A 27,578-nucleotide genomic window follows, 5' to 3' on the forward strand; every position below is an offset into this window, starting at 1 on the left:
GCCTCCTTATGTGTGCAAATCTTGGGGGCATGACCACATGTCACACACCCCGTTCTCGGTACAGCCACACACAGTGGGCTTACCTTACCCAGTGCTTCAGCAGCTGCTGGGGGCAGCCCACAGCCTCTCCCCTGCCTCTCTCTACTCGGTGACACCATCCAAAGGGATGACACCAAAATAGCAGACAGCTCTGCTATTTTGGTGCCACCCCCTCGGATGGTGTCACCCAGTGCGGCCCGCACCCCCCTAGTGATGCCAGTGCATCTATCCATCTACAGTCACAGACCTAGATTATTTTTGTAACTAGATTATCATAGCTTCATCTGGTGAGCATCAAAAAAAGCTGTTGGAGAAGCTTGAAAAAAATGGGGTACTGAATTAAGGATTGAATTTGTGCATCATAAACAGTTACCAACATTGGGCAAAAAACTGGCAGTATTGCCCAGGCTTCCCAACAAATTTTTCAGGCATAGCAAATGAAGACTCATGTTCTAGCAATCTAAGGATATCATATCCCAGAGGTTCCTAAATGCGGTCATCAAGGATCCGCCATTCAGGTTTTAGAGATATCCATGGTTGAGCACAGGTGACTTAATTAGTACCTCAGTCAATTTGATTTGACCACCTGTGCTCAACCATGGATATTTCTAATAGTGCATACACACGGTCAGATTTTCTGTCAGATCTGAACGATAACGATTGTAAAAATCGTTCAATCGTACATATCTGAAAGAAAATCTGACATGTGTGACTGCAACGATGAACGAAAATCCCTCAAAAATCCAGGTGCTAATCTAGAAATAAATGTATATTGTGTATATATCCAACAGTCTGTAGCTTCTAATTGAGGGATTACTGAATCCTCCAATAAAAACAACCAGAATATAGAAAAAAAAGCAGTGGTTGTCAGAATAAATGTATTTAATATTCACTTCCCGACTGTGAAACGAGAGCACGATTACGACATTGTAATTGTTCTGTCGTTTCACAGTCTGTGATGTGCCTACACTGAACGTTCAGTCGTTCAGTGTAGGCACATCCATCATCCCCGTACATCAGGGGTTCCCAACCACGGTCCTCAAAGCACACTAACAGTCCAGGTTTTAAGACTAGCCATAGCTGGGCACAGATGACTTAATTAGTACCTCAGTTATTTTCATTTAACCATCTGTGCTTAAGCATAGATATCACTAAAACCAGGACTGTTCGTGTGCCTTGAGGACTGTCGTTGGGAATCACTGCCGTACATGCTGAACCTGACATGATCGTCAGGCTGACCAGCATGTACGGGCGATGATAGATGTCAAAAACGACCAGCGGGCACACGCATCGCTGGCCGTTATTTTACATTTACATGGTCGATTTGCGGACAATTAGCAAGCGATTGAACGATAACGATGTTGTTATCGTTCAATCGGCCTGTTTAGTCGCCTAGCGGATACGCACCTTTTCTCTTGCAGCTTCCGGCCAGCTTCGGGAGCGGACGCTGTGTGCATGCGCAGTGTCAGCTTCCACAGGAGGAATCTTTCACTTCTGTGAAAGACTTCTACAATTTGTTGGGGATATAACTTGCAGGGACAGCAGTTACTGCAACCGTTGTTCCTGCTAGTTCCCCATTGTACATAGCGGGGAAATTTTCATTAAAAATTAAAATATCCCCTGTGATATGGATATATAATAATCGTGGCCTTGTTTATTAGTACATAGACCCCTTGGATGTAACTTTATTAGTAATTAGCTTGTTAATTCAGCATGTCGTTAGTTTGTATAGTCCGTATCAGTGGGGTATAATAACAATGTTACTTATATCTAACCCTCTGAGGAAGCAGCTGGAGAGGCGGGGAAACACGTAAAGGAGATTACTCCAGCGACAAGCTGGGTTGTCTTACCTGTCTGGATACTACAGCAGAGTCAGCGTGAAACTATTAGATCCCTCCTGCAGGCTGCATTATAGGAAAAGCACCAGCAGCCAAGAGGTAAATTACAATTTGACTGCAATAACAAGTGGAACTTAAGGACTACTGCTGCTAATATCAGCTAAGTAAACCTATACTGAGAAAAACCTTTGAAGTTATCCTGCAGTTTCGATTTATCTATGACCAGGACTGAATGAAATTTAATGGATGTAAGTAACATTATACCCCATTGATACAGAGAATACACAAACTAACAGCATGCTGAACTTACAATCTAATTACTATCAAAGTTGCATCAGAGACTCTTAATTAATTATCGGTCTGCTTATGGACATTTGTTTCAATTACATACCAACCTGCAGTGATTTATAAGGACTGCTCTTGTGATTTAAACTAGCGTTTAATGTGTTAAAATTAACAACTTTATTTTAGATGTAGGTTTATTATGATAAATTGTTTTAAATTTTGTATTGTCACACCAGCTCTGTGTTGTTGTATGTATGTGTATGTGTGTGTGTGTGTATATATATATATATATATATATATATATATATATAATTAAATTGAATCTATTCTGAAAAGCAGAGTTTCTTTTCCTATATACAGTACTAGTGATATGCAGCTTGTCTAGTTTTTCCTGCATGGGAGTCACCTGTATATGTATCTGTTGGATGAACATAATTCCACGCCGGAAGAGCTGGCTCACTGCAGACTTGGCTCTGGTGTGAACGGCGCCGACTCAGGACAATCTAATGGACGGCTAAATTCTGGGTCTGATCCAGTTTGGAACCCTGTTCCAACCTCCGGGTCAGACCCAGAATTTAGGTGTAAAAGCGGTATTAGTTACTGGTGAATACTAGTGACAAAACATAATTATTTGGCAATCTCAGATGGTACACATATACATATCAGAGCACCAAGATATTACACCGGTGCACCTGTGGTATAGAAAAGTCTGCTGCAGTTAACTTTTTTTTCAGCTGTAAAGCTGGGTACACACTTATCCAATTCTCATCCAATCCATCCTCAGACCAAACAGTTGGTCAGACATTGGTAGAGTGTGTGCCCTCACAAGACCTATGGTTTCATCTAATCTTGGTTGTCTGGTCTTGTCACTCCTGTGACTGGTTTGTCCCTTTCTTCTCCCAATTCAACCCAAAGAGTGGCAGCCGGTCTGCCAAAGATTGGAAGAGTGTGTACGGTGATACAATCCTTTCAGTAGATTGGAGATCTGCTGCAAAATTGGACAAGTGTGTACATATAGATTGTATGTAGAATCTGCTACAAGGTCTACAGTAGGATTGTATAAATAGTCTGATCTGGAGTCGGAGCCAGAAAGGTTATTGTCTTGTGCAAAAGGGTTAAAGATCTAAAAGGATTGTCATCCAAAGTGTATACAAAAATCAATCAGAAGAATATTGTACCAGGACCGCTAGTCTATAGAAGCTAGTTCAAATAAACTGGCAATGTGTGCTCATCGGAAGCTCTGTTACATACATAGGTAACAAGACTCCGATGTTTCTAAATAATTGCGAGCAGCTGGTCATTAACACCCTTTCACACTGCCAAAATAACATAGGTTATTGCCAGGTCAACCTGTGAAAGGCTCCATGAAGTATAACCTGGGAATCCAACCCTGGTTGAACATGGGAACAACCAGTGTCATGGTGCAGTGTGACCGGTCCGACCCGGGTCAACCAGGGTTGGACATGGGAACGACCAGGGTCACGATGTAGTGTGAACGGTCCGACACGGGTCATGCCTAAACTGAGCTGATTGGCGGCCGTGGAGCAGTCACTACCCACTTTTTATGACCTTGCAAATTTAACAGGGCAGACAAGGGTTCAGCATGAACTGGGCCTATCCGTGAATAACCGGGGTCGAAGGTGCAGTGTAAACGGGGTCTGACCTGGGTCTCATCCGGGACTGAAATCCGTGCTTAAAATCCTGGGTCGGACTAAAGATTTTGGTGTGAAAGGAGTATTCGATACTTCTAGATCTAGGATAGACTTCTAGATCTAGTCTGCACAAAGATAATATGATCAATCAAGATGAAGAAAAATGCAATTGTAATCACTATGTAGATAATGCACTTCTTTACCTCCTAGGCCTGGGCATAGGTGGTATCCAGTTGCATGACAACTCTTTGTTAGCAGAGTAGCAGCACCATCTCAGAAAAGAAGTGTGAAGTCAGATGGAGTCTGCTGCATGCCAATAGCAAGGTCCTCATGACATAAAAGATAAGCGGTGTAAGATCTTTCAGAAACCCTTTGTCAGATACTAGCACTACTTCACCTCTCCTCTTTTGCACACATTTTTGCCCATTAATATAGTTGCGACTAGTACCACAATTATCTTTTTAATATTGTTAATGGTTATATGATTGTTGGGACCAGTACTAATTTTTAGCAGGCCATACAGGAATTCTGTTCTAGGGGGTGTAGTATGAAGAGTCGACATTCAGAATGCAGATCCCAGAATGTTAACAGGTTCTGACTGTCGACAAGAGGTCGACATTCACATGTTCATAATGTCTACTTTAACATGCCAACACCAGAAGGTCGACATGCACATTTTTTTTACATATTATAGCCTAAACCTAAACCTAACCCCACCCTAAAAATAACACAAAAAATGTACTGTTGACATGTTAAATGTTGATGTTATTCACATGTTGGCATTTGTCACCTTATGTCCATTCTAACTGTCGACATTGTGATCGGATACCATTCTAGTGGTTATCATTAACAATGACTTCATCCATAGTGGTGTTCTTGCTGAACTATGCAGCACAAGTACAAATATAACATCCGGTGTTCTGCGATGTGACATGAGCTGAAGATAAGAATCTTTCCATGCTTAGCGTGTTGAATATGGCTATGCGGAGTACATTGGAAAGAAGAGGGTGGAGCTTGAGGATGATCGAATCTGAGCAGCAGAGCCGTAACTAGGGTAATGCTGCCTTTGCCATGGTACAGGAAACCACAGGACAGGGGGTGCTGTTTGGGCCTGTCAATTTTCTATTTATTATCATTCTCACTTGTAGCTTCTTCTTATTTCATCCCCAGCATCTCCTGGCCTCCCCTATCTCTTCCCTGGTCCTTCCCCATGAGGCCATTCCCCATGTGTAATCTCCCTATTTGAAAAATGGGGGGGCGCCAAAGCTCTTTCTGGCACAGGGCACCAAAATGTCTAGTTATGGCTCTGCTGAGCAGGCTAGCAGGAGCCCAGCACATGCATAATCTGAGGACAGCATAGTGCCCATTGGAGGTGAGTGGCTGAAACCTATGACAAGTGAATCAACCTTACTATTAAAAAAACATTAATTTGAAAGAGAGTGATTGGGGTCATATTATTGATTATGGTCAGAGTGGAAAGTAGGGTGGTATGTGGATGCTCGTGGGGAGGTCAGAATGGCATGGCGGGTTGTCTCAATGGTATGTAGAGCCATGTAGGCATGTCAGTGTGGTATGTGAGGTGGTATGTAATGATACCACAGCGGCATGTGACGTGGTCTGAGTAGAATGTTGAAAAATGTAGGAACGTCAAAGTGGGGGAGGGTCTGAGTGATATGTGCAAGCATGCAGGGTAGTCTGAATGATATGTGGAGGCCAGAGTGACATGTGGGATGGCCTAAATTGTATGTGGTGATGTCAGAACGGCATGTGGTGATGTCAGAGTGGCATGTGGGGTGGTTGATTTTATTTTATATTCCATATTTATATGTATTTATAGGCTATATTCTTTGACATTTTAGAATATTTTGTCAAAAAATTAAAAAAATAACACCAGTCCCCCAACCGCTCTTCTATTTTGCTGGGCGGTGCAGAAGTGAGCACTCTGTGACTCCTCTGAAAGGAGGAGCATTCTTGATAGGCAGTTGGCTGTGACTGTAAAGGGCCACAGTGGAGGCGGAACTACTTCCACCTCCCAATACAATGGACCCTGTTTTCCCCACTTTATCCCCTGCCACTCCTCACCCCCCATCCATTGGTACTGCTTCCCAATCCTTTCCATTTGCCCGAAGTGCCATAAGGCCAGCCTGGCCCTACTTGAAGTACTGTTGAACTTATACTAATTTACAAACTAAACTTGCATACACAATTGAGAGAATACTGACAAAACAATGGCAATATGAAACACACACAGCAATGTAGCAGTGATAGGTGAACCCTTGCATTGTGAGAATAGCAATAATAGTGAATGTATTCCCTGTTGAGTTAGTGTCAGGAAAAGGTCTATCTACTATATAAAAGCGAAAATATGTCCTTCTGTCTTTCTATACAAATCCACAGTTTACAAGCCAAGGTCGTGAAAATTTACATACGAGCATATTAAAACACAGCGGAGGCAACTAAAAAAATTTGAAATCGAAATTAATTACTGTTCATTTTTAATTAATTAAAAACCACAATGTTTGCATAGCATTCGCCCTCTACAAGTCAGGTCCAGAATTAGAAAAGGATTTAGCCCACAGTTTACAAGCCAAGATCTCTCATGGTTCTACACCTAAAACACCAAAGAAGAATAAAAGCATTGTCCTGTTTGGTTTATTGTTAGATGCAGATTTGGACACCATTCTTCTTGGGCCATCTGCAAGGTCAATAATAAAAATATAAAAATTTTATTTTTGTTTCATTTCATAATCTGATTTTATAACATGCATTTTGCTACATACTAAGGAATTATGGAATTTTATTCTGTAGCATATAATCTAAGTCTCTGAACATCATTTACTATGGGTCTCGCATGGAGTTTACAGTACCTTTTTAAATGCTGTATGAATTTATTAGGGATGAGCGGGTTCAGTTCTCAGATAACCGAACACACCCGAATTTCGGGTATCCGGGGCGATCCGAGCCAAGCTCGGATCTCCCTGCCTGCCCCGGATCCCTCACCTGAGGCAAAACCTTGCGATGCCACTGTCGGGTCGCAAGGTTTTGTATTGAGCGGGCTTAACGCTGATTGGCTGAGAGAGCCATCTGTCACGGCTCTCAGCCAATCAGCGTTAAGACCATTTAATATGCACACAGGAAGCAAAAGAAGATGGCGCACGCCATCCCGCACTGCCTGACACCGCCGGCACCCCCCTCTGCCGACACCGCCGGCACCTCCACTGACAGCATCCCCTGCAATGCTGCCCCACATACTCAGAATGCCCTTAGTGATCCCCACACTGCCGGCACTACCACACTGAGGACACCACCAGCACCCCTGCACTGCCGACACTGTCAGCACACATGCACTGAGGACACCGCGGGCACCCCTGCACTGCCGACATTGCCGGGACCCTGCATTGAGAACACCCCTGCACTGCCGACACAGTCAGCAAACCTGCACTGAGGAACCACTATTGATATTAAGCCAGGCTTATTATGAGTCTGAATATGGTCAAAATTCATATCTGTATCCATGAGGAGAGATCCATCTGATTTACAGTCAGGCCCTTAAAGATGGCAACTACACTGAGATGCAAAAATGCAGCTCTGCAGCATGAATTTTTATTTATACTTGCTCATGCATCAGCTTACCCAACTAGATGGTGTCAACAGTGCCGACCAAACTTTTTTGTCTACCTCCTTGGTTGCTGGACCACACTATGGAACGCACAGAGGCTACTTCCAGTTCATTCCTTTGTCAGCCCCTGAAGGGTAAAACCGTTTGGCACTTTTCATGAGGCCTGCTTAAGGAGAGGTTTGTTGGAGGATTATGTGTAAACAAACATTCTTAAAATCCCGGGCAACGCCGTGTACTCCAGCTAGTGTGATCATATAGAAAGTACAGTGTGCATGGCAACATGCACGCAAGTAGGTACTTTGCTTCAACTTGTGGAATTGGTGCAGTGGATTGATGTGTATTAAGAACAGGGTAGTCCCAGCAGTGTAGGAAATGCAAGGCAGTATTTCTGTGAAACCTGTCCCATGGGCAAATAGCTCTGGGCATGGGCATAGCTATAGTGGGTGCAGAAAGTGCCATTCCTATTGGGCCTAGAGTAGGCTTGCCTACCCTCCCGATTTGGTCGGGAGCCTCCCGAATATCGGGTGCCGCTCCCGACCCCCCGGAAAGGCAGGCAAGCCTCCCGGCTGCCGCCTGCCCCCCGCACAACTACTTGAAACCCCCGCAGCGGGGATGCCCGATGACGCGATTCGCGCTGAATCGCGTCATTGTGGCTCCGCCCCCCACTTTACAATGCCTTTATTTTTGGCATCGTGAAGAGGAGGCGGGGCCACGATGACGCATTCGTGTGGACACGCCCCTGGCCCCGCCCCCAAAACGTTGTCATAGCCGGCCACGCCTCCCCCTCTATGCTTGCATTCAGCTCCCTCCCGGAAGGAGGGAGCTGAATATCGGCAAGTATGGCCTAGAGTCTTAGGAGGCCCACCTCTGGGGTCTAAGTCAGATGCACATAACTCATAAACCTGTATACCAGGTGCCGGGAATTGCCCATTAAACACTGTGTGGTATAATTTGAACTCTGGGAACTGTTTGGTATGTGTACTGGAGGCAGTACAATGGGACATAATATCAACTGGGGGCACTGTGTGTATAATGTGAACTAGGGCACTACTTTACTACTAAAGTGACCTTTCTACCAAAGCTGAGTGACATCACAAAGGCTGTTTATGATCTAAGCAAGTCACATGATCAGCATACTGTGGAGAAAAATCACATCCTGTCTGCATTTTACCATTGCTATCTATCTATTTATAAACTATCTTCTAACATTTAGGTTAAAATAAGCTTACATTGCACAGTCAGAAGACATATTAGCAGATATAGTACAGCTGATAACTAACAGCTCTACAGCAAGTTAAGGCCCCTATACATCTGTGTCACGATGTAGCAATCCTGCAACCCAGCATCGCATGATCGCTGAAATCCAACATGTCAGATTTCACAGATATGCCCATCACGATCAAAAAATGATTGTGATTGGCAGATCGGTGAAATTTAACATATAGAATTTCACCAATCCTGCGACGGATCGCAGAACATCGATGGCCGCCAGTCAGCATTTCCAACCGTTTCTGATCCCATCGCTACATTGTGACGATCCGTCGCAGATCAGACTATTGAGGTTATAAATCATATCCTACATGCATTTCACCTCTGCTATCTATCTATCTATCTATCATTATTTTCATATAACATTTAGATTAAAATAAGCATACCTCACATTGCGAGATGTCATAGCAGCATATACAGTTGATAACTGTCAGTTCTCTACAAAACAGTGACCTCTCTACCAAAGTTGAGTGAAATCACAAAGGCTGTTAATGATCCAAGCAGTCAGAATCCCGACGCCGGGACCCCGACAGGGTTAACATACAGACACTTGTTGGTCGGTATGCTAACCCTCCCCCTCTTCCTACCCTAACCCTCCCTCTTTGGTGCCTAACCCTAACCTCCCCCCTAGTGCCTTAACTTAACCTCCCCGCACCCTAAACCTAACCCTCCCACCTTTGTGCCTAACCCGAACCCTCCCCCCAACCCCGTTGCTTACCGCCAGCATCCCGGCGGTCGGGATGTCAGCGCCGGGATTCTGACCGTTGTTGGTATTCTATAATGTAAGCGTCACCCTCCTGACCACCGGGATGCCGAATGCATACCTCTGTGCATTTATCTATCATTTAGGTTAAAATAAGCTTACATTGCACGATCAGAAGACATAGCTGATAACTGACAGTTCTATAGCAATTCACATGGTCAGCATATTAAGGTTATAAATCACATCCTACCTGCATCTTTATATAATTTTCATATAACATTTAGGTTAAAAATCTTACAATGTGAGATGTCATATCAGCAGATATAGGCCCTCATTCAGAGCCACTCGCTATTTGCAGTCGTTCGTTCTAAAACAAGGGGTGGCTATTCAAATGAACCGTTCGCTGTTTGCGGTCTGTTCACGCCTCTAGGTCTGAACGAGCGAACAAAACTTGCGTCCGTTTTTTGGAAAAATACGCCCCCTGGCCGCTCGCATCCTACGTCATGTCCGCTATTTATTAGATTAATCGAGTACATCGACCAGGGTATGAACTGCTCGCTATTCTTGTGGTTGGTCTTTGCTACCACAATTTTGCGAGCAGTTCTGGCTATAAAATAACCCAGTGACGTGGTCAATGACGCTGCTGTTTTAACTATGCACACCCATAAAACGCCCGTTTTGACCTTTAAGCACGCCTGCGATCGGATCTCCACTCCCCGTTTTCAAGCACCTTCCCCTGTTACCACCCACATACGCCTCTTTCTGTCACTCAAATTATCAGGCATTCGCTATTTTGCGAGCACATGAATTTCGGCCGCACTGAGTGGTTCGCGCATGCGTATTACGATCCGTACGCATGCGCAGTTGGGCAAACATTGCTCGGAGCGAACGAGCAGCCACTTGCGTCCGGCTCTGAATCAGGGCCATAGTTCATAGCTGTCAGTTCTATTGCAAGTAGCGCAATCAGCCTATGGAGGTTATAAATCACATTCTACCTCCTTTTCACTACTTCTACTTCTATCTATCTATCTATCATTTTCATATAACATTTAGATTAAAATAAGCATTCCTTACACTGTGAGATGTCATATCAGCAGATACCATGGGCGTAGCTATAGTGGATGCAGGGAGTGCCATTGTTATAACGCTTAGAGGATAAGGTGTCCACCTCTGCGGCCTGACTCAGATACACATAAGTCATATATGTGTCTACCAGATTCCAAGAATTGCCCTTTAAATGCGGTGTGGTATAATGTGAACTGGGGGAACTGTGAGACATGTGTACTGGAGACAGTTCAATGTGACATTGTTGACTTTGGGGTACTACAATGTGACAATATGAAGTGGGGACACTGGGGGTCATTCAGCGCCGATGCGCTCGGATCGGGTCGATGGCCCCCCACAGAGCATGCGCATGACGGCGCCGGCGCCGTCGTGCGCATGCGTGAGACCCGCTACGACCGACAGCGCCGGTCGTAGCGGGTCTCGATCCAAAGGGGGTGAGCTGTCGATGTTGATTGACAGCTCGCCCCGTTTGGAAGGCGGGCCGGGGGGGTGGCAGCCCAAACGGGAGCGTTCCCATGGGAACGCCTACCGTTCAGTGTAGAGCTTCCGGCTCAGACAGAGCCGAAAGCTCTCCGGGGCTTACGACAAGGGAGACCCTACCCTAGGGTCTTGTCGTAAGCCCCGATGGTCTTGACCATCGCGACCATCACCTTAGGCGGTCGTAAGGCTGTGGGTGTTAACCCACAGCCTTACCACCGCAAAGGAGGACGTCTTGAAAATTCAAGAGGTCCTCCCTTCATTCAGACTGACCGCACGCTCTGTGCGACCAGCTCTGATTGAGGTCCACTGTGTGTATAATGTGAACTAGGGCACTACTATAGCTTATAAAATGAACTAGAGCACTACTATGGTGCATAAAATAAACAAATGCTGTGGTGAAAGGTATCTCTATGGAAGAGGTAAGGGGCCACTTAAAGTGTGTTGCTATAGGACCCATAAAGTTCTAATTATGGCCCTGCACAGTGTACTATGTATAAATGGCCATATTCACCTGACTGTGCATTACATGTATACCTTTAAGGTTAATTGGTTTTAATCTGCCCAATCTGCATCCATTGTTTTAACTGACAGATGTAGGGAAAGCACAGAGAAAATTGGTATAGGCTAGTGGCTAGACCAATAGATGATCAGCAGCTTTGACTGATAGTTTTAAAATGTCAACATCAATAAATTCTAAACCAGGCTGGTTTAGAATTTATTTCTGTTGCTGCTTTAAATCCATCTGTCAAAGCCACTAATCATTGGTGGCTTTGACAATCCGCAGGTCAGTGAATCTACCCCCAGGGATTGATAGGGACTATAGAACCCTATGATAAAAATGGTATATCATCTTCACATTACCCAGAATGAATGAGGTTGCAGGAATAAAATAATTACATTATTCCTTAAAAGAATCAATGATCCGTAGTATACCAGTGTTTCCTGTGTCTCTTTGTCTAATAGAATAGTAATGGAGTCAAACATTTATGTGTGTACCACCAAGATGGTGCATATTTCCTGGTATAATCCAAATTGTCTACCAAGGGCAGATTTCACACACCTGCTACAGTGTATAGCTTTGCCTCTGAAAGTGGTAAAGTGCTCCCAATAAATACAATAAGCTGGGTGCATTGTTATGCATACAATGGAAAAATACTAAGATGTTTGTGGTAGGCACGATGGTGTTATTGCTATCTCTTAGAAATACATGCTTCTGCAAGCTGGCAGGCAGAGATAAATTAATATTTCAGAACTGCATTAGCATTTTAATTGATCCAACAGAGATGTAGCTTTTCTAAGCTGTCAGAGATTACTGCACATGAAAACAAAATAAATACTGGGTTACAATGTCAATGGGATGGCTTCTTCAAATCTGCCCATACCTTCTTGCTATTAAACAAAACAACAGTTTTTGGCTGATAGTAATTAAACTGCAAATACCCATGATACACTTTTATTTCTTAAATAATAAAGCACAAATAGTCCTGCTAAATGATTGGTCTCCAGGCATTTTACTATCTGCGTTAAAAGAGAAAAAGTAGAACACATGATCTTACTGTAAGAGGAAAATAAAATTAGATGAAGAATAATAAATAATTTCATAATTCAAAAATAAATAAATAAACGTCATGCCTATAGCATTAACGTAAAGGCCATGATGGGAAAAAGGTGCCCTCAACCAGGCAAGAAACATCTATTCACATGAATTACTCCCTGTTCTTTTGTGCTAATTGGTTTCATTTGCTCATGTCCATCTATAACCTAGCTTAAAGTTAACAGGATCAAAATAATACAGTGGTGTCACTATGGGGGTGCAGGCCGCACCGGGAGGGTAACACTCAGGGCCGGCTCTAGGAGTGTTCAACCTGTGCGGTCGCACAGGGGCGCCACCCATAGAGGGCGCACACCTCCCCAACATCCCGATTTCAGTGGGACAGTACTGTTCCATCCGTGGACCGAAGTGGCTCGTGGGTGGTCAAATCAGAGACCCCGACATGCATTTGGTGACGGGAGAGGGGCTGGGGGAAGCCCAGCTAGTGAGGCTCCCCCCAGCCTGATGTTATTTGGAGGCGGGCACGCAGGGTGCGTGGCCTATGGTAATTAGGCTACGCCCCCATTTTCGGTCACGTGCGAAGATAGGGCGCACTGGAGAGGGCCAATATGTCAGCTCGTCCTCAGTGACAGGAGCAGGGTACTGCAGTGTGACATTCTCCTGTAGCACTCAGCTCCTGTCACAAAGGAGGGGCCGACAGTGCAGGCACAGGTCTTGGGGGAAGGACCAGCATCACCGGGGATGCTGGGCACACCCCCGTAGTGATGCGATCAGGAGTTCCCATGAGGCCACACCCCTTTCTGGTAGGCCACACTCCTTTTTGGATGGACACACGGGGGCATTTACAGTGCGCACCAGTACCCGGTGACGCCTCTCCCGGTGTATGTACTCTGCTAGACTAGTTTTACTTGATGCACAATGATAACTTTTTCATGGTACCAACTGAATAGTTTTGAACTCTCCAGTCATGCGTCATAGATATGTCATCTGCCCACTGGTTCTAATATCTTTATCCAGTGGTAAGTTCCATTGCACAGCCACACAGTCTGAGTAGGGTGTTAGGATTACTTTCTTACTAAGAAGGGAAAACGACAGAAGAGGAAGAACAGAAGCAAAATCTTTTCTGGTGCATTTTAGTACAGATTAGACAGCCTATCATTGCTGTATAAACATGAAATTTACTTCAATATATAAAAGTTTCTCGCGTACAAGCAAATAGAGCAGCATAAGCCAAGAGAAAATAAATGAGAAATGCTGGAAAATGTTGTACATGCACAGGGTCAGATAAGCAATGGGGCATGGACAGATTAGCAATGGGGCAGATGGGACTACAGCTCCAGACCTCCACATAAAAATAGGCCCATCTTCATGACAGCATGATAATGCACAGCTAGCTACTTATCAGGCATATTTTCTTTATAAAATTTGCATTTTTCCCACTTTTACATATTTAGGGAGACTATGGGGCTTAGTGTATGGGGTGTATATGGGGACATGGCACTGGTCACACCCACACAGCACTGCTTAGTGTTCACTCTAGCTCCGGCGGCAGGCAGGGCGCCAAAGCTAGAGAGGGCAACTTTGTGCGCGTGCGTGTCTGAAAAAGGGGCATGGCCATGAAAAGGGGCGTGTCTATAAGACGCGTCCCCTTTTCGTCACACTTGGGGGCGTACCCGGCATCCAGAAGGAGGGCAGGGCGCCGTGCCCCGCTAAAACAGCCTAGCGGGAACGCTAACTGCTTACAGCTCCTCCGCATCTGACAATAGGCCCTTGATAATTTTTAGCCCCAGGCCCATTTGGCCCTTAGGGTCCTATTTATCAACAAGTTTTATCATACGCAACAAGTTTTAAAACTGATAATGGTACTCCAGGCAATCCGCTCCCAACTGTCATTTTTCAAACAGATGACAGGTAGGAGCTGATTGGCTGGAGAACCAGTATCCTACATAACTAGTTTTAAAACCTGTTGCGTATGATAAAACTTGTTGATAAATGGGCTCCTAAATCTGGTCCTGTACATGTAGCTTTAGGGTTTTTAAATTAAGCCAAGTTCTAGTCAGTGGCATCACAAGGGGGGTGTGGGCCATACCTAGTTGTTATCTGCTGTGGGGTGACACCAAAGTGCCGATTCCTCCTCTTGTTTTCCCAAGATTAATGTATTACGTGCAGCACTCAGATCCTAACGCAGTGAGGGAGCTGACACTGCAAAAAGAGTGGTCCCAGGGGGCAGTCTGCATCTCCGGGACACCTAGAGTGACTAAAACAGGGGTTTGGCCCACGCCCCCTAGACGCAAGGCCACGCCCCTTTTTTGTTGTCACTTACTACAAGCCTGGCCGCACTGGGTGTCATCAGAGATAGAGACACCACTGGTTCTAGCAGTGATTTTGTGAACTGGAACAGAAGATTTGAGGTGATCTTTAATAATCAGACTTGAAGTATAGCAGTTTCTAGGTTCATATCATACATGAGTACCCATATTATTATTTAAGAAAAGTAAGATATGTACCATAATCCTTCTAATTTGGGACAACCATACTAATTAAGTGATAAAACAAATCTGAGGCAGTATGACATTCAAGGTACCAGTCATTAAGATAATAGATAATGTTTAAGGGGTGGGGAAATATAATTTAAAGGTACAGTATGAAATCTTTAAGAGAGATAAAGAGGAGGGTGGTTAAGTACCAACCAATCAGCTCCTGTCCATTTTCAAACACAGCCTGTAAAATAGCAGTTAGAAGCAGATTAGTTTGTTATCACTCTTCACTTTATTTCTCTCCAAGGTTTGACACATTTCAACCTTATGCATATACTATAGATAAGATATAATATTTTGGGGGCCTCCAGGTCCTTCTTCCAGTCTTCATCATCCAAGCAACCTAAATGAATTTCTCATTACGGGGCTGATTCACAACCACACACAATGCCTATGTTCAGCGAGTTTTTTGCTACTGTTGCGGTATCAGAGATACTTTGGTGTTCCCGGACAGTGACTGGGGGGTAGATAAATAAATGCACAAAGATGGTCCGTCTTATGGGAGTGTTGGAGGCACTGAAGACTTTACATACTCAGACGCTCAGTACTTCACTTTGGAGACTATCTGGTGACTGCAATCATAAATTAAGTGTGAAGTTCAGGATTAGAGCATTTCGTACCTGGTGGAAGGGACCATCTTGAAGGGTATGCAGGACCGGATTACAACCTTTGAAGGACCTAAGCACTTAAAAGATTTTGGTGCCCCGTATTTATTTTGCTCCCCCCTAAAAAAAATACAAAGAAAAGTTATCGCCAAAATTCTCGCCAAGGCCTTTAAAAACCTTCAAATTTGGAGAAACTTCCTATCTGGCAACACTGTACTGAGTGCCGCTGCACTCGCTCTCAGTGGACGACTGAACCGGACACCCGACATGACCAAGACCTGAACGGTCACGTGAGCCTCGACAGACCGTGGGGCAGTTTACCAGTTACCAGATTCTAATGTTGTTGTTTTCCCAAGATTAATGTATTTAATTAAACTCTATTATTACTATTTTATTATTTCTATTATTGTACAGTATAAAGTTCCTTTTTGTGGAACCTGGTTCAGCAGTACCATTTGCACCATATGGTCCATGGTAATTCTGGCAATGGAAAATTTCTGTGGTGACATCCTTCCCTTGATGCCCTAAGTATGTGCTTATTTTGCTAAATGTTTAATCCAACCATGAGGGTATACATTTGAGACTTACATGTACAGAGGCTATTATAAATAAAGCTGGCCACACATCTAAAGATGATCATTCCAACCAGTCAAATAGTTGTAATGTATGGGGGCAAATAACAATCGGGCATTTGCTCCAAAATGTTGGAAAATGGCCAAGTTTGCTAAATCAGATGGATTCAAACAACTGAGTGAAGGATGGCTGAGAGATTCAGGGATCAACACATAGGCACTCTACAGTGACCAGGTCTACACTATTGTAGATTATACTCTGACCCCTGTCCACCTATATGTGCTATAACCTCTGTGCACTGTTGTATACTTTTTCACCGTGAGTGATTTAATTCAAATGTATATTTGATTTTGTCATTTGCAAGTCATACTGAAAGGTGTGCGAGGCAAATGGGGAGGTCTGTGGCATATGGAGAAGTATGGGGATATTTTTGGAAGAATGGGAAGGTTTTAGAGTATTTGGCCTGAGGCATGGGGGATGTGGGAACGCATGTGGGGAGTTCAGAGTGGCATATGGGTGGGGTAGTCTTTAAGCACATGTGGTATCTGATGCTTGTGGGGCAATTTTTATGACAAGTGGGTATCTTAAGTGCATCAATAAAAGCTGACTGTAGTCTGCCTACGTGTGAACGCATCTTCCCACTTCTGTGTAGGATCTATTTCCCACTTTTCACTTTCCTTACATTCTTCCTGAACCATAGGTGATATGCAGGGGAGATATAGGTGTCACTGGTCACACCCACACAGTACTAAACACTCCCATACACCACTGGAACCACATCCACTGCTTTTCAAAGCAGGCCCTTAATAACTTTCAGTCCCAGATAATCCATTGTGACCCTTATCCTGCCCTGTATAAATAGATATATAGAAAGAATGTAACTATTGCCAACAGCTCTGTGATAGAAAGTAAGCTTCTTTTTGTTTAGTGAACAATTCAATTACTAAATCTGAAAGATTATTTTAATAGCCATGGTACACGCTAATCAGTACTGTCCATATAAATAAGTTTATGTTAAATAAAAATATTCTTATATGACAAGTTCTGCTTTGAGTCACAAACTCTTGTTATGACACCAAAATCTTTTTTCCTGAGCCTGTGTTTTTTGTTTTTTTTTCAGGGAGATCTTCTGCCATAGGCTCAGGCTGTGTCTTCTTTTGCGGTTGTGGAGGAGGTTCCTCTTCTTCATCTTCAAGACTGCCATGATCCATTCCAAGTAGCACAGTTAAGCACACACACATGAGCACACACTTGGCGATGTGCTCATGATCCGACATCATGTACGATTTCCCCTGAACTCTCCCCGGGAGCTCCCCGGCTGTCGTGAGCATGATTTGGACTGAAAAGCTGCCAATTTTACACACGATCTCCCGATCTATTGTGCATCATGTCGGAAGTCCAAATCATTAGATCATGCACGATAGATCGTGAGTTTACCAAACAACACACAATGATCTTCACGATTGGCTGGATATTTCAATAATGGGCGGGGCTAGCTAGGGGGTATAAAAAGCAGGCACCATTTTAACCCTGTGCACATTCTGTTCTGCTACTAGTGAGGCTAGGTGTATACCTGCTGAACCCTGTACATTGTTACTGTGCTCTGCTTTATATTTGTATTTTACAAAGTGTTCTACCTGCAAGTGTGTGCTACCTGCATTCTATCCTGTTCCTGAATTCTGTGCTGATGCATCCCTATCAGTATAAAGTGTTGGTTGTCCAAGCTGGGGTTAAGGTAATCCAGGAGAGGGCCCAGCGGAGGAGGAGAAGAGCATGCTGGACCAAGGAGTGGCTGCTGCAAAGGGATACTCGCTCTCACATGTCCCTGCTGATGGAGATCAAGGAGAACAACCCGGACGACTACCGCAACTACTTGCGCATTGATGACAACACCTTCCAGGAGTTGCTGAGTATGATGATCCCCCACATCCTGGGGCAGGACACAAGGCTGCGGAGGGCAATCCCTGCTGAGGAGAGGCTGGTGGCTACCCTGAAGTACCTGGCTACAGGAAGGTCACTGGAAGATCTGAAGTTTGGGACCCTCATCTCCCCTCAGTCCTTGGGTGTCATCATCTTGGAGACCTGCAAGGCTATTGTTAAAGTGCTGCAGTACCAGTATTGCAAGGTAAGAAAAGAAAAACACACTACACATTTGTTTCTTGTGAAAGAAAAAAGTTTTAATTTGTTGGTGTTTTTTTTTTTAACTCTTTATATAACTGTGCTGTCAGCCAATAAGGCTGCATTAACAACACTGTGCCAACAACACTGCACAGTAGTAAATCAATTTTTTGTGTTTTTTTTTTTTTTAATATATAAATTTTAAATTAATCCCAATTGGTGCTGCTGCATGTTGTATGGTGGGTCAGACACCAGATTGAACAGGCCAATACACACATGGCACAAGTACAGATTGTGACCCCGGCTTCCATCAATCTGTACTTGCACCATGTGTGTAGTGACCTTGTCCAATCAGCGTCATCACCACTGTATACCATACAGTACCTATTGGGAGTGATAAAATTTGGTGATAGTACAGGTAACAATAATAAAAAAAAAAGAGATTACAATTGCTAATAATGGGACAAAGCATCATCTGCCTCCAGCAGAGCAGTATAGATAGTCTTACTTGTGGATGGGGTACTGGGTGGGGGAGTAGCCTCCAAACGGGCTGGGGGTGCCTCATAGAGGCAGTTGGGGCAGGTGAATACAGAAGTGGATCTGGTATGTATGTTGACCCATGAAAATTTGAATTTAGTGACCTTATTAAGAGCTTATAGACCAGATTCAGGAAATTCCTCTTTGTTGGGTCATCCATTTTACGCATTGTGCTATTGATATGAGCTGTGAAATCATCAATGTCCTCTGGCTGTTTTTGCAGGATGCGTTCCGCTTGTTGCAGGAATATGTCCTCCTGCTCTGTGTAGTGCTGCTGCTTTTTCCCCTGCCTTTTCTTTTTCCTTTGGGGAGGTATGGAAGATGATGGGGGGTTGAATGGTTGTTGGCAATGGGAATGAAGTATCCACCTCACTGTCCCCGATCACACTGATGTCCAGCTTTGAGGACATATCAGGCTCTTGGGTGGGAGTCTATATAGGAAAAAAATTTAGAAAAATTATTATTTGTCATGTTTTAACCCATTTTTTACTATTTTTCTAGTTTCCAAACACCGTGGAAGAGCATCGCTGAATAGTTTGAACAACGTTGGAATTTCTCTAACTGCGGAGGAGCCATCGATGGGAAACATATTCACATCAACCCACCTGCCAACACCGGATCATATTACTACAACTATAAAGGCTTCTTCAGCATCGTTCTCATAGCAGTGGTGAATGCCAACTACGAATTTTTGTTTGTGGATGTTGGAAAGAATGGCCATGCTTTGGATGGTGGGTCCTTCAAACAGATGGCATTCTACCAGAAACTCACTAACAAAACCCTCAACTTGCCGTCACTGGACGAGACAAAACACGGCCTAAATTACATTTTCGTCGCAGACAAGGCTTTTGCTTTACATGAACATGTGATGAAGCCATTTGCATAGAGGGGCCTGACCAGAGAGAAGAGGATCTACAACTATCGTCTATCCCGGGCGCGGCGCATTGTGGAAAACGCGTTTGGAATACTCAGCAACCGGTTCCGCATTTTCCACACCACCATAAACTTACATGTGGACAAGATAGACTGGGTCGTGATGACATGCTGTGTGCTGCATAACTTTCTGCGAAGAAAAACTACACAACGAGGACCAGTCACAACTAGACCAGAAGATGCAGGACATCCGGAGGAGATTGCCCAGTTTACATCAGTGTCTGCACCACCAATTCAAACAACATCAACAGCGTGTGCCAAAGAAATGAGTGAGGAGTATATGGCCTATTTCAACGGACCAGGTGCGGTGTGGCAGGAGGACTGTCTGTGATATAACTGACTATAGTGGACAAATGAGATTAATGTAAAATATTTTGTTTAAAAAAAGAAAAGGTTTTGGTTTATGAACTGTGTCTCTACTTACCAAAACTTCCTCAGATGGTCTACTCACTTCTGCCTCCTCTTCTTCCTCTCGCTCGGCCATCAGGACAACAAACTGGCATTGTGGCTCCTGATTGCTGATGAAGCTTATCAAGTTATAGTACCACAGCATTGGATGATACATGTCGTCGGTGCCCACTCTGGACCTTTTGGAATCATCCACTTTTTTCTTCTCCTTGACGTAGACCGTGCGCAAGTTCTGGATTTTCAGGCGGACGGTTTTCAGGTTAGCATCTGCAATAAAATTTTTGGTGTACTCCAACAACACCTCCATAGCTGCCAATTGTTGAGACTTATTATGGTATTGTGTACAGCCTATCCGCTATAGACATTCTTTGGACTGTAGGATCTCCAGGAAACCAGTCACAAACTCTCGCTCGCTATCCATAGACCTTCCTAGGAAAAAGAAAAATATGGACATAGACATTTTTAGCTAGAACTGTAAATTGTTTTGTGATTTTTAGTGTTTAGTATTTTAGTGTCGTTAAATGTTTAATGTTTTAATATGTTTTTTGTTTACAGGATTTTAATATGTTTATAATGGTATTTTAATATTTTTTTAACAGGATTTTATATGTTTATAATGGTATTTTAATATGTGTTTTTTACAGATTTTTAATATTTGCTTATGCTGTTGAAATATGTTTGTGTTGCTGTGATATATTTGTTTATGGTGTAATATTACAACATCATGGACAGATATATTGCGGCAACATAAACAAATATATATTTGTTTATGTTGTTGAAATGTGTTTGTTTTTGCTGTTGAAATATGTTTGTTTGTGATAAATCTGGTTCCCCTAAAAACAAGAAGGAAGCAACACCATCTAGCGCATCTCTCTACCTCACATTCTCCCTCAAACCGCTCAATTTGTGTGACTCTTGGCGCCTTTGCCACTCTTCCACTAGTGATTATACCCATTTTTCTGCACCACACCAACACTACTCCCGCATTGATATGATTCACATTTCTCAATCAATTTCGACTCTAGTTCGTAATGCTGGTATTATTCCATTTACATGGACCGACCATGCGGGGGTTTATATTTTGATAGATATATATAGGGTTCCACGGGGGACTCGTAAATGGTGTTTAGACGATTCTCTTTTTTACATCCCTCAACTCTTTTGGAAACTAAAAATTCTTTGTTGCATTATTTTGAGGAAAATGCATCCACTGATCTCACACCTGGTATAATATGGGAGGCCCATAAGGCTATCATTCGAGGCCAGCTAATGGCAAAGGCTTCTGCAATTCGCCAAAAGGCAACCCAAGAAATATTGTCTTTAGAGTCCCAATTCTCCACTCTTTTGGCCCAACATAAATGCTCCCCCAGGGCTTCTCTTCTTTCTCAGATAGAATGCCTGAAAGGGCAACTGAATATTCCATCAGGCCGCAGCTATTTTACAGAAACTACACCAACGGTTCTATGATAAAGCTGATAAAATTTACACTCTTTTAGCTAATAAGTTGAGACACAAGCAAGCTTTGAGTACTATAGACAAATTATATTCCCACAAACTGGGAGCCCTCACGTATGACCAGGGCCGGATTAAGGTCTGTGGGGGCCCCTGGGCAACAAACTTGTGGGGGCCCCTATATACCACCGTTTCTCGTCACCCTAGGATTTTTTTACTTTCTATTCACCTTAATGCCCCACTTGCAATGCCCACTGTAAAAGTGCCCCTTATGCAATGTACCCAGTAATGGTCCCCCCTATGCAGTGCTCCTTATGCAGTGCCCCCTGTAGTAGTCCTCCCTATGCAGTGACCCCTGTAGTAGTCCTCCCTAAGCAGTGCCCCTTGTAGTAGTCCTCCCTATGCAGTGCCCCCTGTAGTAGTGCCCCTTATGCACTGCCCCCAGTATTGGTCTTCCCTATGCAGTGCCCCTTATATAATGCCCACAGTAGTAGCCCCCCTATACAGTGCCCCCAGTAGTTGTCCTCCCTATGCATTGCCCTCAGTAGTAGTTCCCCCAATGCATTGCCCTTAGTAGTAGGTCCCTCATATGCAGTGCCCCCAGTAGTAGTCCACCCCTATACAGTGCCCCCAGTAGTAATCTCCCCTATGCAGTGTCCTTTATATAGTGCCCCCAGTAGTATTCCCCCGAAAGCATTGCGCTCAGTAGTAGTAGTCCCCTATACAGTGCCCCCAGTAGTAGTCCCCCCCTATACAGTGCCCCCAGTAGTAGCCCCCCATACTCTGCCCCCAGTAGTAGTCCCCCCCTATATAGTACCCCCAGTAGTAGTCCCCCCCTATACAGAGCCCCCACTAGTAGTCCCCCATGCTCTGCCCCCAGTAGTAGTCCCCCGGGAAACAGTGCCCCCAGTAGTAGCCCCACCACCATTGCATTGCCCCTAGTAGCATACCCCCTCTATACAGTGCCCTCATGAAGTGGCCTCCCTATACAGGGACGCCTGTAGCGCTCCCCCCTATGCAGTGACAGTGCTGCCCCCACACGCACACAAAAAAAACTTACCTGAATCCCCGCTCCTGACGCAAGTCCCGGCTCTTCGGTTGCACGGATGGGAGAGATGTCAGCGTCATGGACAGATATACTGTGGCAACATAAACAAATATATATTTGTTTATGTTGTTGAAATGTATTTGTTTATGTTGTAGAAATATATTTGTTTTTGCTGTTTTAAATATATTTGTTTATGGCATTTTAATATATTTGGAGTGTTTTCATATTTTCTAGCTATTTATTAGGTGGCCCATGACATTGGTGGGCAGTGTGTGGGTAAATGGGTGGCACACATTGGTGGGCAGTGGAGTATAATCCATGACTCAGCCACCGTCTGCCTCATTTCAGCGGGCGGTGGCTGGGTCATGCATTTATAGGTGGGTGACTGACATTGGTGGGTAGGTGGGTGGCACACATTGGTAGGCAGTGGAATATAATGCATGACCCAGCCACCGTCCACCTAATTTTGGCAGGCGGTGGCTGGGTCATGCATTTATAGGTGGGTGGCTGACATTGGTGGGTAGGTGGGTGGCACACATTGGTGGGCAGTGGAGTATAATCAATGACCCAGCCACCGTCTGCCTCATTTCAGTGGGCGGTGGCTGGGTCATGCATTTATAGGTGGGTGACTGACATTGGTGGATAGGTGGGTGGCACACATTGGTAGGCAGTGGAATATAATGCATGACCCAGCCACCGTCCACCTAATTTCGGCAGGCGGTGGCTGGGTCATGCATTTATAGGTGGGTCGCCGACATTGGTGGGTAGGTGGGTGGCACACATTGGTGGGTATGGAGTATAATGCATGACCCAGCCACCGCCCACCTCATTTCGGTGGCCGGGTCATGCATTTATAGGTGGGTAGCACACATTGGTGGGCAATGGAGTTGCAGTTGCAATACTCACCAAAACCAGAATAGCAAACTTCACAGTTGTGCAATCGTGTCCTTCTCCTTCAATCCACGATGCTGCACAAGATGGCGATTGGGCGTGTACAGGGTCCTGTCATTCAAAATATGCGGCGTACGATGAATCGTGCGATGGATCGTGAGTAAAAAGTACTCACGATTCGTGTCCCAGATTAGCATATCTGCCCTACAGCATGGCAGATCTGAAGTTGCGATGTACGACGAGCGGGGATGCGTTTCGGCATTGTGATCATGAGTGGACACTGATGATTTGGGCATATTTTACATGATTTGTCATTACGATTCGTCGAAATCGGGCAAATCGTGTAAAAAAAATCGCCAATTGTGTAGGCACCTTTAGGAGTATATTTACTAAAGTGTGTTTTTTTTTATAAGTGGAGTTGTTGAACATAGCAACCAATCAGATTCTACTTAACTTTTATCTAGCAGCTACTAGAAGATTCGATTCATCTTTATTGACCAAGTATACATACATACATACATACATACATACATACATACATAAATATACAAGGAATTAGTTCTGGATTAATAATGGCTAGAACCTGATTGGTTGCTATGGGCAACAGCTCCATTTCTAAAAATCCACACTGTAGTAAATATATCCCTTAAGAGTTGTCATGACTCGTGAATACATAAAAAAAAAAGCCATCACACTACGCTCCTCACTTGCAATAGCACTGGTGTATCTATAATGGTGACAACTGTGCGGTGTATATGTGCATCTGATTCAAGGAAAGACCACACTGCGTATCCTTCACTCATGAATATACTTAACTTGTGGTAAGAAAAGGGATGAAAAAATCTCAGCTTAATTTTCTCAGAGATATGCCCACATGCAGTAGAGTATTTTCTGTGCATGAACCACACAAGGAGAGGGGAGAGTGCACATAGATTGCACACAGGCACCCTCCTCTGATAAAATGCCCTTTTTTCATAGCTTGGAGCAAGTGCTGGCAACATGCATTCAATTAACTGACACCTGATAGATGCCTCTTTACAAAGTACATATGGAAGGGTTTTGTTATTCAGTCACTTCAAGATATTTAAATATCTGCCATGCCATTCATTAGGGACGGTAGAAAGGGCTGTGCAAGGAGTTAATCAGACAAGAAGACAGCTGTGCACTAGGAGAATATAATTAATGCTGGTTCTGGAATTACACACTTATGGGATTTACAAGCACATAGTAGCAATGGAATGATATCAATCATCTTGAAAAACATTAAAATGTATTGATAAAATTTTTCTTATTTTTAAATGCATTTTTTGACAGTTTTTAAAGCATGCATGCTTTCTTTTGTTGTTATGTTAATTTACTATTTTATTTAGCCAAGTCCTTAAAGCAGGGGGAATTTACAAACTGAATTAGTGCTTCCCCTGAAATATGTCTGTAATTCACTTCTTTTAAAAATATATTTTTCTTCTCTGTCTTGATTATGAACTTTTAGAGATGAAAGAAACGAATCAGTGTATTATGAGTTCTTCCCTATTTCAGTATAGCTGGGTAAACATTTTCTTGATGGAAGGTTTTGTGACCTATTTTAGAAATGTAAGCGACAATTAGTATACGAATACTAGAATGTAAGAACATGTTACATTGACTCAGATTCCATTAACTCATTCTTTCTAAGCAACATTTGCCTTTCTAGTGTACAGTAATCAGAGGGATGTAATTGTCTGTTTCTACTACTGAATAATAGAACAAGATACAAGGTGAAGGGAAGGGCCCATGACACTGTGCGCACAGAAGTGGGATATTTAAAAACCTTGGCCCTCATTCAGAGCCGCACGTTAACAACAGTACGCTCGTTGCGTTCCGATGTTGACTAACCGCGCATGCGTCGGTGTTACACTGCGCATGTGCGTACGGCAGATTGCGTTTTTTTTTTCTCTCGTTCCTAAAATAGCATACAGGAAGTGACATGTCAAATGTGATTGACAGAACAGGGCGTTTTTGGGTGTTGACGGGGGTGGAGATGAAAAAACGCAGGCGTGGCGAGGCGTTTTTGGGGCGTACATACATTAGCAGATGCGAACGTCAAATGTGTTCGGACCGTCTCATACGTCACTGGAACATCCGCTTTCCCTTCAAAATGCTCGCACAGCTTAGGGTCAGGATTACTCGACCACATTGGCGATGGCCTTCTCCTCCGTCCCGGGACTCAACGATGGTGCTGCGATTAATCGCGGCTGGTCAGTAAAGTAATTAGTGTTGGATTGAAAACCGGCTTGGTATGTGTTTGGAAAGCAGTTTATTGGGATAGCACAAAAGCGTACGCAGGTGGAAATCAGAGCTTCTAATGTCATGATTACACAATCAATTAGCGTACATTTTGGGTGTTTTATTTTGGCCACAATTTGTTGGTTATGGCCTATTGTAACAATAATGTCATCATGTTTTAATTAGCTCCCCTTTTTTTTGGTTTACTGTGGAATTTGCATCGCTATGTGCTTTTTTAAACGTTCCTTAAAGAGGCCTTTTTTTTTTTTTTAAGAGGGTCAGTTTTTGCCTTTAGGGCCAGGATTAAATGTAACCCATTTGTACAATAATGTCACAATACAATCTCAGTTTTTTGTTTTAAATTTATTGTTTAAACACAAACAAATTGGCCTAATATTTTTTGGCCTTTTTTTTGTGGCAAAGATATTTGTTAAAATAAAAAAAAAAGCCATAACTGGTAACATAAACGTAAATACCAAATTTTAAAAAATTTCACAAGAAAGGAGAGGGAAGTTTTGACCAGAAAGGAATATGAGCCAAGCACAGAAGGAGTGTGGGAAAAGTCGCCATTGCTGTCACCGTTTTCTCGCCCGTTTGGCTGGGTGAGGGTGGGCGCCAGACCGGGTCCGGGATGCCATCGGGCTGGCCTGTCCAGAGGCAGATGTTGTGGCCTCTGGACTAGGCACAGGGCTAGGCACATTTGGAGGATTGGCTGATGTTGTGCCAGAGGTGGAGGATCCGGATGTTCCGGCAGGAAGGGAGGTCGGCTCCACCATGTGCTGGCGAACGAGCTGTTCCAGGGCATCGGCGATGCGGATGTTGGCCCTGGTATTTTCCGCCAGGGCCTGAGCAATGGTCACGTTGGCCGCAGCATTTTGCTCCAGGGCCTCAGCCACCCGTATCAGACTGGCGTCCATCCTCTGCAGAATCTCCGTATGGAAATCCGATTTAAAATTGAGTTCTGTGAGGAGGCCCACTGCCTGCGAGGGGGCACGCCCTGGACTGGCTTCTGCAGGGTCCTCAGCCGGATGTACTGGTTCCTCCCCTGCAGAGCCAGCAGAAATTCTGCGGCCAAGGCTCCCCTCTGGAGCAGACTCATCCGCCTCTGTCTCTGTTAGGAAAAATGCGCAAAGACTCACATTAGAATCTACATATTGGCACAATAGCATTTCAGAGTTGGTGACATCACAAGACTTACCTTGGCCAACATGAGGAGCCGCAAAGTCTGGCATGTCCGTATCCATGTTGGACACGCCAAACACCTCCACAGCCTGCACACACCCCTGTGCCAGCTCTTCTAAGTCTGTCAACTCCAATGACACAGGGGTGGGACCCCCACCTGTCCCCCTTGCATGCCTAGCCCTGTCGGCAAGTTTTTGCTTGAGACGATATTTGAAGTCTGCCCATCTGTGGAATGAAATTGGAACCATTATCCTTTGTTTTACAATGGGGTTTGTTTATAGGATGGGAAAGTGTTTACTTACCGCCGTTTGACATCCCGGGCTAGACGGACATAATCACCCACCCTATTGACAGCAACGGCGACCTCCTCCCACATTCTCCACTTCTGGCTTTGGCTCATATTCCTGGCTGCCTGGGGCAGGATGTCAACGCACTTCTGGATCAAAACCTCCATCTCCTTGCTTGTGAAATGTGGCTGCCTTTTTTTTTTTTTGCAGCTTTGGCGGGTTGACTGGGGCCAGCAGTCTCTT

At 44.1% G+C, this 27,578-nt stretch overlaps 1 protein-coding gene across 2 annotated transcripts in view; it reads left to right on the forward strand.

Moving 5' to 3' along the window:
• Window positions 1–1,889: 1,889 nt before the first annotated feature.
• Window positions 1,890–27,578, forward strand: part of POMGNT2 (protein O-linked mannose N-acetylglucosaminyltransferase 2 (beta 1,4-)) — a 104,073-nt gene continuing 78,384 nt past the window's right edge. The window contains exons 1-2 of one of the 2 annotated variants that reach the window (XM_088463695.1): window positions 1,890–1,976; window positions 17,338–17,441. The gene's annotated coding sequence lies outside the window, so the exon portion shown is untranslated. Of the gene's footprint in view, window positions 1,977–17,337; window positions 17,442–17,604; window positions 17,645–27,578 lie in introns of those variants that run through there. The other variant, XM_088463702.1, reaches the window with a different exon arrangement.

Source organism: Taudactylus pleione, unplaced genomic scaffold (assembly GCF_031769625.1).
Source record: "Taudactylus pleione unplaced genomic scaffold, aTauple2 ptg000053l, whole genome shotgun sequence".
NCBI classification, from domain to species: Eukaryota; Metazoa; Chordata; class Amphibia; order Anura; family Myobatrachidae; genus Taudactylus; species Taudactylus pleione.